We start from the raw sequence: 12,446 nt of genomic DNA, 5'->3' as shown, positions 1-12,446 counted from the left end.
AAGTTCCCTTCTCTTAAAAGCATGTTTTGACTCAGATTAATTTATAGCCCAAGGAGATTGGGGGAAAGGAGAAAGCCTTGAAATTGCAAGTAAAAATAAGAATTCCGGTTGCTTCTTAAATATCAGGTAATGTTGTTTTGGGAATCAGACCAGATTTGCAGAGCTACAGGTAAATGGACCAATTGTGGGATTTGCAGGGTCCAGTACACACTTGAAGGGGAACAATCTGGCTGGACCCCGCAGAGCACTGAGTAGCCTAAGTGGGATTCCCAACACAGGGCAACGCGCTAAGCAGATGAGAGGTGGTAAAGGAGGAGAAATGAGGACGGAGGTGCTTGGTTATGGCAGAGGAAGGTTATGAGGCTATGGGTGCCTGCTCAGGAAGCACTCAATAGAGAGGATTAGCAGGGTGGCCCATGCCTTTTACCGGTCTCCTGTGCATAACGGCGTCCTGAGGTCACACCAGCTGCAGACAGTCTCATCGGGAGTACTATTTCTACACTAAAGAAAAATTTAAAACAATCAAAAAGCATTGTTTATGATACCCAGGATGTAGAGAGAACTCAAATACCCATTAAGTGTAAATAAATACGGTCTGACATTCATTCAACAATGGAAGGAGTTCTAATACAAGCTATATCATGGTAGGGCTGTTTGGTTGGTTGGCTGCTGGGTTGCTTTGGTTTGATTTGTGTTTTTTTTGTTTGGATTTTGGTTTGGGTTCTGGTTCTGGTTTGGTTTAGTGCTGAGAATTAAGCCAGGGCCTCCCAAGCATGCACTCTACCACTGAGCTACACTGAGGCCCCTCAAGCCTTCTCCAATGCCTTTCTGGAGACGCTTCATCAGTCAATTATGCACTGCTGTTTACCAAATCAACACGTCTGGTCACCAAGCACAACTGAAAGGCCCAGGATCACCTTTGGAGGCTGATAGTATTAATGTGGATTCACCTAGTTTAGAAAACAAGTTTCCTAGGGCTTGTGGAATGGCTCGAGTGGTAGAGCATGAAGCCCTGAGTTCAAACCCCAATACCACCACCAAAAAAAACAAGCTTCCTCTTGCTTCTAGGCCATTATGTAGACTCACTTTGGTAATTCCATTCTAGCATTTGAATTATTTCCCATGCAAATTACTGGGTGTGGGGAGGGGTAGTGGGGAGTGCTTTCAATAGGATAAAGGATTAACTATTTCCCTGGTGGTTTTCATCTGTTGGGGACATTTCTTGAGTCCTTGGGTTTTAAACTGTGCCTCAATACTTATTTCCTTAGAAAGAGGATCTGTTAGTTTATGAGGACCTCCAGAATACAATACTATGGACTGGGTGGCTTAAACAACAGTCCTTTATTCTCTCACAGTTCTGGAGACTGAGTATATAAAATCAAAGGTGTTAGCAGGGTTGGTTTCTCCCAAGGACACTCTTCTTAGCTTGCAGATGGCATTTCTCCCTGTATCCTCACAAGGTCACCCTCCCAGAAATTAAATGGTGCCCCTGAAACAAGGTAAAAGTTATGGTAATTCTGCCAAGCCAAAAAAAAATGGTCATGTAACGTGTTTATTTTAAGTGATAAAGTGAAAGTTTTAGTTGCTGAAAGGTGGCACGGTGTCAGTGAAGTGTGGCACATTGTAGGGAAAATGAACCAAACATCCAGAACACACTAAACTGTATGCATCCTGAGCATTCAGTTTTCCACAATGGTGGTCTCTCTGAGCCATAAACTCAAGATGCCAAGGGTCTAGTACAGCCGTGAGGGAAACACAAGAAGGAATAGCCCATAGAACAGAATTTTGCAGAAAAGATATTTACATATTTATGACATATTTTACGTACTCAACACAAATAGGGTAGAGAGCACCATCAGAATTGGGAAAGCACTCAACACCTACTCTCAAGTGGGAAGAACCATAGTCAAGTTCTTCCTGCCAGTGACATTGAGGTTCTGAAGACTCCCACAGACCAGAGCTAAACTGTCCAATCTCTGTCCTGATTGCTGTTCCCAAATTATTGATCCACACACAAAATCTAGAAACATTAGCTGTAGCCGCATCAGCTATACTTACTCAGGGGTGTTTTAATTCAGGAAGAATACTTACAGTGAGCAGTATAAAAACTGTGCTCACACTGAAATCCCAAGTGGAACCAATCCTTGTCTGCTTGGTTCAGAGAAGCAGGTCTTAATGTTTCCCTCAGCCTGACTACAGACAGGCTTATTCCTAACTGTAGGCCCCAATGTCTCTTTCTTACAGCATTTTCTTAAAAAAAAAAAGAATGCATAATTGTAAATCTTTGCCACTTTGTAACATGTAAATCTTTTTAAAAGCCTCTTGCTATTTTTACAACATGAGAATATCTTTCTCAAGGACCTGGGAACCAGCCCTGTGAAATGTAATCATCAAGGAAGAGAATGCCCTTTCTCCCAGATTTTTAGAAGAGGGAGGAGCTTAATTTTATGGACACCAATTAAGAAATACAGGTGGTCTAACCATAGAGAAAAAACACTTGCAAATTTAGGAAATAACACTCTGATCAACACATTCTACTTATCAACCTCCCCACCTACATCCTTCAGTCTCTTTCCACTAGCTCGCCCCATTCCTTACAAACCCTCCTGCTCTCCATTTCAGGAGTGTTGAGTCACACTCCATCCCAGCCTTTCTCCCTATTGCAGTATCCTTGAACAGAGTCTTCCTTGCCTTGTTAGCTTTGTCCACTGCAATTTTTGTTTTGGTAAGAGCTTATTCTTCCTATAATTTTGCTCTTAATGAAGAAAAAGAAAAGCTCTTATCTCTCAGCTGCAAAGAGTTGCTTATTTCACAATTAACAAATGATTCATATTTTGCATGGTAATATTCCTATAAGATATCTGTTGTGAATTACAGGCAAGCTGCTTGAGAAATACATACAGTCATGCATCACTTAGTAATGGGGAATGTGACAGATGTGTTATTAGACAATTTCATCATTGTGTGAACATCATAGAGTGTACTTATGCAAGCTGAGATGGCTATGATGTCACTAGGTGATGTGATCTTATGAGAGTATCATCAATATGTGGTCCATTGTTGGCCAAAATATGGCTGTGTGGCACATGACAATATGTGTGCATTTACACAGAACTCTAAAGATATTAATCATCGTCATTCACTCATTCATTCAACAAATACTCCTGGGGTTTTGGCCAGAGGCTGAGCTAGGTCCCAGGGATGCACTGCAACATTACAGAGACAGAAGATTGGAGAGTACTAATGTGCTTTATTCTTTTGCCTTTCTTTGCTTGATGTTAGAAGCACCCTCAGCCAAAGACAAAGATGAGGATTACAGAAGGAATGCAAAGAGATAGACCAAGAGGATATTCACCTCTGTGCACTTGAAAGGATGATCTTGCAGCAAAAGCTGGCATTTTAGACTGGGCTGTTGACCTGAGAATAAGCACTCAGCTTTCCTCATCCTCCCTGAAGCATATCAAAAGCTGGGTCCAAGGGAGAATTGCCCCTATACTGCCTGGAGTGAACTGTGGTGAGGAGAATGGAACCGAGAGCTAGGAGATCAAGACAAGCAGCAAGTGTCCCATTTTTAAGGATATTCAGGACAGAAATTTCTGGCCTTGCTACCTGTAACACACTTTGGAAAGAACTACCTGACAAGCTTTACATACACAAATCCAGCATGGACACAGCCTGGTAAATCAGGCAGCTCACAAAGTATGATTAGTCCAAAGAGACCAGCTGTCCTTGGCCACTTCAGTACCAGCAGGCTGAAAGCCAATAGGCCAACTAACTCCCCAGCAGTGTGCATGCCCAGCCTGGAGTCAGGTAAGAACACTCACTTTTGCGGGCAGCAAAAGACAGCAAGGGAGAGATAGCAGGTGTATCCCAAAGATATTTCTGAGCCAAAGAAGAAACTACAGTAGTCTCTCCTTATCCAAGGTTTTAGTTTCCCTCATTTCAGTTACCCATGATCAACAATAGTCCAAAATATTAAATGGAATATTTCAGAAGTAAACAGTGCATAAGTTTTAAATTGCACACCAATCTGAGTAGCATGATGAAGTCTCTGGACATCATCACCCACAACATGAATCATCCTTTTGTCCAGTGTATCCACTCTGTATATACTACCTGCCCATTAGCTATCTTGGTTATAAGATTAACTGTTGTCTATCCACAGCAATATTTATGTTCAAGAAACCCTTATTTTATTTCATAATAGCCCCAAAGCACAAGAATAGTGATGTTCACAATTGAAAGTGAGAAAGAAAAGTCATAAAATGTGCTTCCTTTAAGTGAAAAGGTGAAAGTACAATATATTTTAAAGGAGACTATATGCACATAACTTTTATTATAGTATATTACTAGAATTGTTCTCTGTCATTATTAGTTATGATTGCTAATCTCTTAGGATGCCTGACTTATAATTTAAACTTTATCATAGGTACGTATGTGTAGGGAAAAATAATCCCTCTAGAGTTGGGTATTACATGCAGTCTCAGGCATCTGACTGGGGGTGACTGCTACACACAAGTTCACAGTTACAGACAGGAGAACCAGCACAGCAGGGAAGATGTGTAAACCCACAACTCCCTTCTTACACCCTGAAGACACTTAAGGACAGAAAGAAGGGGAGGTGATTTGAACATATTTATCTTTAGACTTTTGCCTAAAAGAACTAATTTAACTCAATTGGGGATTTTTAACTTAAATCGGATGAAACTAAGATTTTAAACTGGATGGCACAAGAACCACATTACTACACAATAATGTAGGGTGGAGACACAAGGGAAGGCCACATCAACTGCAACCAAAATAAAGGCAGCACATGTTCCCTGTGAGTGTGTGACCCTACTCTGTGTCAGCCCTGGCTGAGTGCCAAGGCCCTGCCATCTTGACTACGGACTCTGGCATTGGTGCGATGCATGTCCCCACTTCACGGATGAGGAGAGGTGGGAGCACAGGCGAAAACAAACTCTCCACAGTCACAAACTAATTAACTATGGTACCATGACTCAAACCCAGGGGTTCACACTAGGCCCATGCCTACCATCCATACCCCACATGGCTCTGATGAGAATACAGCTAAGAGAAAGGCTCAGGTTGCCAGGATTCACATTTCATCCAAAGGAAGACACTAAAGTGTTCAAATACCCAGCAGAAGTCCTCTACCAGCAAATGAAGTTACATGATTTTGAAATATCTGCCCTCAAAAAGAAAAAAAGAAAAAAAACATGCATAACAGCAGCAATAACTAAAGTTGAGATGAAAACAGTGAAGAGAAAAAGGAAGTTAGAAAAGGTCTCCTGTGAGAGTTATATTTTTAGGGAAAGAGAAAAAGACATTAGAATGAATTTTCTTCTGATAACTCTGTATCCAACTCTGAGGTTTGATTAAAGAAATGACCTTGAACCATAGCAGAGAATAATAAAAGACAATTTCCAGTAAGTATGCCAGTTTGAATTAATGATTTACTTTTTATTTTTAAACTGAATTCAGTAGAGATCAACATGCATTAGATTAAATGATTAACATTTGAAATTGGGCCTTGAAATAGTCTTTACATTGTAAATTCTTAATGATCAAAACAATGTTCTCAGTGATTAAAACATATTAGTAATTAATTATTAAAGGAGAATAATTGTAAGCACATGTTCCTAAAATCTCAAGAAAGGCTTTTAAACCATTTATACAGATTACTGAATATTTTTTTAAATTTGCAAAGGAAAATTCCACTTGATTCTCATTTTTATTGTCAATGCATCAACAATAAAATACTTATTGATTGTTGTCTTACAAGCTAGAAATGCATACAACTATCTTTGATCCCATCAAAGCCAAAGAAAGAAAAGAAAAATTGTTCTGTATAAATCTTTAATGTTAAAAAATAAACCCAAAAGATTCTTAAGTAAGGTTACTAAAACGCCAGCAGTTCTGACCATCTTTTTTTTAAATCACTTTGAAATAATAGTCTAATAATATACATAGGACATGATCTTAGTGCTATACCTAACTATGAATTATGTCCAAACTGATCATAAGACAGGTAGATCTATCTAACAAGCTGGATCTGCCTGCACTCTCTACAGATGAAAGTTTCAAGAAATACCTATAACTCATGCCACTGAAGGGAAAATTTCAACCACATATTGGCTTCAACAATCTGTCCCATTCCCTGACTCCCTTTAACTTGGATGCTCTTTCCTGGAATCGATTTCTCCTCCAGAAGGAATCTAGATCCATAAAATCTAGGGATGATTGTCGTTTCCATTGGCCAAGGTTGTCCTGGGGCTGGGATGAGGGCCCATGACAGGTGCACTGGCCTTCTAAGGGCTGACTGCATGCAGCCACCTGTCTGGGGGAGGATAAAAATGCACCCCTTAACTCTCACCAATCCAGCCCCCGTGTCCATGTGGTCTCATCAGATGTGTCAAAGTTTAATGGAGAGGGAAAGAAAGACAACTTGCTGATCTAAGTATTTCCTGACCTGTCAACATTATTTTTCACAATTTCCCTTTGTCAATCATTGACATATTTTTCAAATACAAAGGAATAATATTTGAAATGGTACTTATTAATTTTCTCTTGCTGCATAACAAAGTGTCACTTAAGTGCAGTGTGTGTCTTTCTGTGCCCGGATCATTTCACATAGTATAAAAACCTCCTGGGTAGAACATCATTCTGAGTGAGGTTAGCCTGGCCCAAAAGACCAAAAATCGTATGTTCTCCCTCATATGTGGACATTAGATCAAGGGCAAACACAACAATGGGATTGGACTTTGAGCAATGATAAAAGCGAGAGCACACAAGGGAGGGGTGAGGATAGGTAAGACACCTAAAAAAATTAGCTAGCATTTGTTGCCTTTAACGCAGAGAAACTAAAACAGATACCTTAAAAGCAACTGAGGCCAATAGGAGAAGGGGATCAGGAATTAGAGAAAAGGGTAGATCAAAAAGAATTAACCTAGAAGGTAACACACACACACAGGAAATTAATGTGAGTCAACTCCCTGTATAGCTATCCTTATCTCAACCAGCAAAAACCCTTGCTCCTTCCTATTATTGCTTATACTCTCTCTACAACAAAATTAGAAATAAGGGCAAAATAGTTTCTGCTGGGTATTGGGGGGGGAGAGGGAGGGGGCGGAGTGGGTGGTAAGGGAGGGGGTGGGGGCAGGGGGGAGAAATGACCCAAGCCTTGTATGCACATTTGAATAAAAAAATTTAAAAAAAAACCTCCTGGGTCATCCATGCTGTTGTGAATGACAGAATTCCCTTCTTCTTTAAGGCTGAATAGAATTCCATTGTATTCCACTGTACCACACGTTCACCCATTGATGGATACTCAGGTTGATCCATAACTTGACTTCTGTGAACAGTGCTGCAATGGATATGAGACTGTGGATATCAAACATAGTGATTTCAGACATCTGATTCGGACATCAGACATTCTCTGATATATACCCAAAAATGGGATTGCTGGGTCTTATGGTAGTTCTATTTTTAGTTTTTAATAATAGCTGCACTGCTTTACAGTCCCACCAACAGTATATGAATATTTCCTTTTCTCCGTATCTTTGGCCAACACTTGTTACCTCTTGAATTTTATAATGGCTCTCCTAACAGGTGTGAGGTGATCTCATTGTGGCTTTAGTTTGCATTTCCCTGATGATTAATGATGTTGAACAGTTTTTCATCCATCTGCTGGCTATCCATTTGTAAGAAATGTCTATTCAGTCCTTTTTAATTATTTGGGTGAGACTGGGGTTTGAATACAGGGCTTTGTGCTTGCAAAGCAGGTGCTCTACTGCTTGAGCCACACCTCCAGTCCATTTTGGTCTTGTTATTTTGGAGATGAGGTCTCTCAAACCATTTGCTTGAGCTGACCTGGTACTGTGATCCTCCCAATGTCAGTCTCTTGAGTAGCAGCATGAGTCACTGATGCCTGGCTTCCTTTGCTCATTTTTAACCAGGTTATTTGTTTTCTTGTTTAAGTTCCTTATAAAAATTTTAGATATTAACCCCTTTCGAGATGTACAGCTAGCAAATATTTTCTACTAATCCTTAGGTTCTCTTTCTCAGGAAGTCTCTCTTCAATTAGATAATGGTTTCTGTGATGTGACACCAAAAGCAGAGCAAGAGAGAGAGAGAAAGAGAGAGAGAGAATAGACTTCATCAAAACCAAAACATTTTGTGCTTTAAAGGACATTATTAGGAAAGTACAAAAATGGCCCAAAGAATTAGAACAGATCTTTATGGATCTGTATGTCTTAAGGGTCTAGCATCCAGAACATACATTGAATTCTTACAATAAAAAGACAACTAATCCCCTTAAAATGAGTGGACATTTCTCCAAGGAAGATACACAGAGGGCCAATAAGCATGTGAAAATATGCTCAATATCATTAGTCATCAAGGAAATGCAAATCAAAACCACATGAGATACTACTTCACACCCACTAAGATGCTCTAATCAAAAAGACAGACCATAAACAAGTGTTGGTAAAGACATGGAGAAATTGGAACCTTCATACATTGCTGATGGCAATGTATAATGATGAAGCCATTTTTCAAAACAGTTGGCAGTTCCACAAAATTCCATTCCTAGTTATACACCCAAGAGAATTAAAAACATACGTTCACACATAAACCTGTATAGAGATGTTCAGAGCAGCATTAGTCACAGAGCCAAAAAACAGAAACAACCCAAATGTCCATCAACTCATACACTGAGTAAAATAAGTAAAATATGGCATATTCATAAAATAGAATATTGTTCCACATAAAAATTAAGGAAGTTCTGATACATGCTACAACATGGATGAACATTAAGACATTATGCTAAGTGAGAGAATCCAGTCACAAAAGGTCACATATTGTATGAGTCCATTTAGATGAAATATTGCACACTGGGAAAATACAGAGAGACAGAAAGTAGATTAGTGGTTACCAGGGGCAGAAGGGAGGGCACAGTGGGTCATGACTATTAATGGATAAGGTTATTTTGTTTGGGGGGTGATGAAAATGTTCTGGGATTAGATAGTAGAGATGGTTGCACAACTCTGTGAATATACTATAAAACTGGATACTTTCAAATTGTATACTTAAAGTGGAAAATTTTTATGATATGTGGATTATATTTTAATATTTGGAAATCTAGTGAGAATTTGTAATTCTCAAGAATATTTTCAAGGATGCAGTGAGGAGAGAGAGAGAGAGAAGAGAAAGGAACAAGAGGGATTGAGATTATGAGAAGCACAGACTCATGGGATGGAGCAGTGTGTGACAAAGTGAGTTTCACAAGGACCAAAAGAACTTGAATACAGAGTTGTGTTCAATACAACTTCAAGTTAATGCTGCTACATGCAAAAGGCCCCCCATGAGACTGAGGACACACCAATATCAGAGAACAGCGGGAGCCTTTTGTCATCAAATCTAAAGAGAAGAAAGACATTGATTCTTAGTGTATAATACGTCAAGTGATGCTACAAAGCTCTTAATACTCTTAGCAGTGTAAAACATCTCAGTGACCTGGACTCATTTGATCCCCTGAGCAGACCAGGAATGATGGGCCCCACCTCTGCTTCTCTACCACATGCAACTCTGTAGTTGCTGAAGGGGTAAGGATAGGAAGTAGGGAGAGGAAGGGTCAGGCAGCAATAATAATGGAAAAAGAAGCACTGATCCCAAGGCAGGGCCAAGGAGAAATAGGGCACACAGGGAACATGGAAGGAGAGTGGAGTTTAAGAGAAACCAAGAGACCCTTAAGAAGGAAAGGCTCCACAAAGGGAGAAGGACATGTGGTTCAGGAGACACAGGTTGGATAGAAAGGCACATTTGAGGAAGAGCATTCTTTTGCAGCAAAAGAATGAGAAAAACAGACTTTTCTTAGGTACCACCATGAAGTACAGCCATGTTCGCTTAATAACAGAAACATGTTCTTAGAAACATCTGTTAGTTATTTTGTTGACATGTGAACACTGCATAGTGCACTTACACAAACTAAGACAGCTACAATGTCACTGGGCAATGTAAGGATCAAACCCAGGGTCTAGTGCATGCTATGCAAGTGCTCTGAATTACAGAGATATAATCTTACAGGGCCAATCTCTATGCCCTGTATAGGCATTATTAAATATAATGGCAGTCTGCCATTGACCATAATGTCTTTATGCAGTGCATGACTGTGTATTCTTAGGATAATTTAATATTCTTCAAAAATTCTGCAGCTGGGGTAGTAGCTCAGTGGTAGAGCCCTCACCTAGCATGTGTTAGAGCCTGAGCTTGATCCCTAGCACCACAAAACAAAAACAAAAATTCTAATAAAGACCAAAACTCCTATTGATCTCTGCTTCCTTAACTAGTACACCACTAGAATGATCCACATTGCATTGGAGATGCATATCCTCGGGGATATACTGCATCTAAGCTGTTATAGAAGGCTGAGAAACCAATCTTACTTCCTAGATGTGTTAGATGGGCAAAATTACACAGAAAGTAAAACAGGCAAGAATCTGGGTAGGTAGCTCAGCACTTGGCTAGTGTGCACTAAGACCTGAGCTCCATCCCTGACACTGCCAAAAACAAAACAAAACAATAACAACAAAAACGGTGAAATTAATTCCTAACATGCCTGAATGGAAATGAATCCACTACTTCCCAGTCCTAAATCCATATATTTTTCAATCCACTATCTCTTTAAAATTGCAGAGTAAAATGTTGGATCTGACTCTTCAGCATTCCAAAAGGCTCAAAGCCATACATTTTCAGCAACAATTTAAAGAAGATGCAATGGGTAGAATGCTTGCAAGCACAGCAAAAGGCCCCAAATTCAATCCCTAGTCCAACCAAAATACATACATAAAATTTTAAAATAAAGAAGATACATGATCCTGAGTTTTTTGCCTATACTCAAAATGGGGGGTCTAGGTATTAGAATTTGAGTATGTAAAAACTGTGATGATGCTTTATGGTCACAGAATCAATAATGAGAATTTATAATTTTGTTACAGAGATCTTTCATACTCAATGAATGACTTCATTATTATGTGTTGCTGACTGTTTTCCAAAAACATTACAAATGTTGAAAACATCCATTAGTCAATATTTATCAGCATTTTAGGGGCAGATTAAAGTGGATCAGTGTCAGGGAGCATAGAGGAACTTCTTGTGCTGTGAACTCAACAAAGAAGATATCCAATAAATTCCTGAGGAAGAGCTCAATAAGCTCTTGGGCCATCTATTTAATGTCATTCACTTTGGGCAGGTTGACCAGTTAGCTCTTCACTTTTGCCTTGAAGTATCTAAAAAGTAAAAGAAAAAAATGTTAAAGTGTGTCAGGGATACAAAACCTTATGTTCTAATAGAAGATCATCATTTAGATCACGTCCATTTGCTTTGGGTTCCAACTTAATTTTTTAATTAGAACCACCAAACCTTTTCTGGTCAATTGTTTTTATCTTCACCAACAAATTGAAAAATGTATGTGTGTATGCATATTTATATATATGATGTATGTGGATGTATACACCAACTACTTAGCTAGATGTAGTGACACATGCTTACCAACTCAGCTACTCGGGAGGCTGAAGCAGGAGGATCACGTGTGCTCAGGAGTTCGAGACTAGCATGGACAACAGAGCCATACCCTATCAAAAAAAAAAATGGCAGGGGTGGGGGGGATATCCACTACTTATAAATAATGCTAAGGAAAGGCAGAAGTCAGTAATGAATTTTAAGACACACCTCAAGATAATTTAATTTCCAAGGAAATGTTACTTCAACTTGAAATCTGCTGTTGATTATTGGCAAACCATTTCTATTTATTCATTGTAAATATTCATTGTCAATATTTTTGTCTGTGATATCACTGCCATGTGATATCTATTGCAACTACTCAACTCTGCCTTTGTTAAAAAAAAAAAAAAAAAAAAACAAAGCAGCCCTAGACAATATGTAAATTAATGAGTATGGCTGTGTTCCCGTAAAACTTCACTTATAAGAAAAGGCATTGGGCCAGATTTAGTCGAGCATAGTTAGTCTTGTTTTACTACACTACAATCAATAGTGTCTTGATTTATGCCTTATAACTTACACAGCTGTTGTCATGAATGATTATGCTTCATATTTATCCTACTTCAGACAAATCGTTTATTTTCTTTTCTATTTGTACACTGCCAAATTACATAGTGCATACAAGTTTGGAGATGCTAATTAACAGGAGAGAAACATCCATCAGTCCAACTCTTCTCCACACTATATATACAATGGCCTCCAGAGTTAGGTCCCCATGAAAACAAAATGATTGGGAGAAAGCATGGAAGTTGTAAAATGGCAAAAGAAGCCCTCTGCTTCTCACCCAGCCTCCCTCTCTTCCTTTCTTCTTCCCCATCTGCAGCACCATTTGGCATGGTAATATGTGAGGAAGCATGTTTTGAAATTGGCTGCACTTTTGATTGGGA

The 12,446-nt window shown here is 39.2% G+C and overlaps 1 protein-coding gene across 10 annotated transcripts in view; it reads right to left on the bottom strand.

The window, feature by feature from the left end:
• Window positions 1–12,446, bottom strand: part of Setd4 (SET domain containing 4) — a 102,787-nt gene that overhangs the window by 23,599 nt on the left and 66,742 nt on the right. For 5 of the 10 annotated variants that reach the window (XR_012447862.1, XR_012447857.1, XR_012447860.1 and 2 more), the window contains one exon: window positions 7,145–11,288. The exons of 2 other annotated variants lie outside the window; for them this stretch is intronic. The gene's annotated coding sequence lies outside the window, so the exon portion shown is untranslated. Of the gene's footprint in view, window positions 1–7,144; window positions 11,289–12,446 lie in introns of those variants that run through there. 3 more of the 10 variants (XR_012447863.1, XM_074072699.1, XR_012447861.1) reach the window with 2 other exon arrangements.

The sequence above is a fragment of the Castor canadensis genome, chromosome 5 (genome assembly GCF_047511655.1).
Source record: "Castor canadensis chromosome 5, mCasCan1.hap1v2, whole genome shotgun sequence".
Classification (NCBI taxonomy): Eukaryota; Metazoa; Chordata; class Mammalia; order Rodentia; family Castoridae; genus Castor; species Castor canadensis.
The sequence above is the reverse complement of the archived record's forward strand: the minus strand, read 5'-3'. Positions and strand labels throughout refer to the sequence as shown.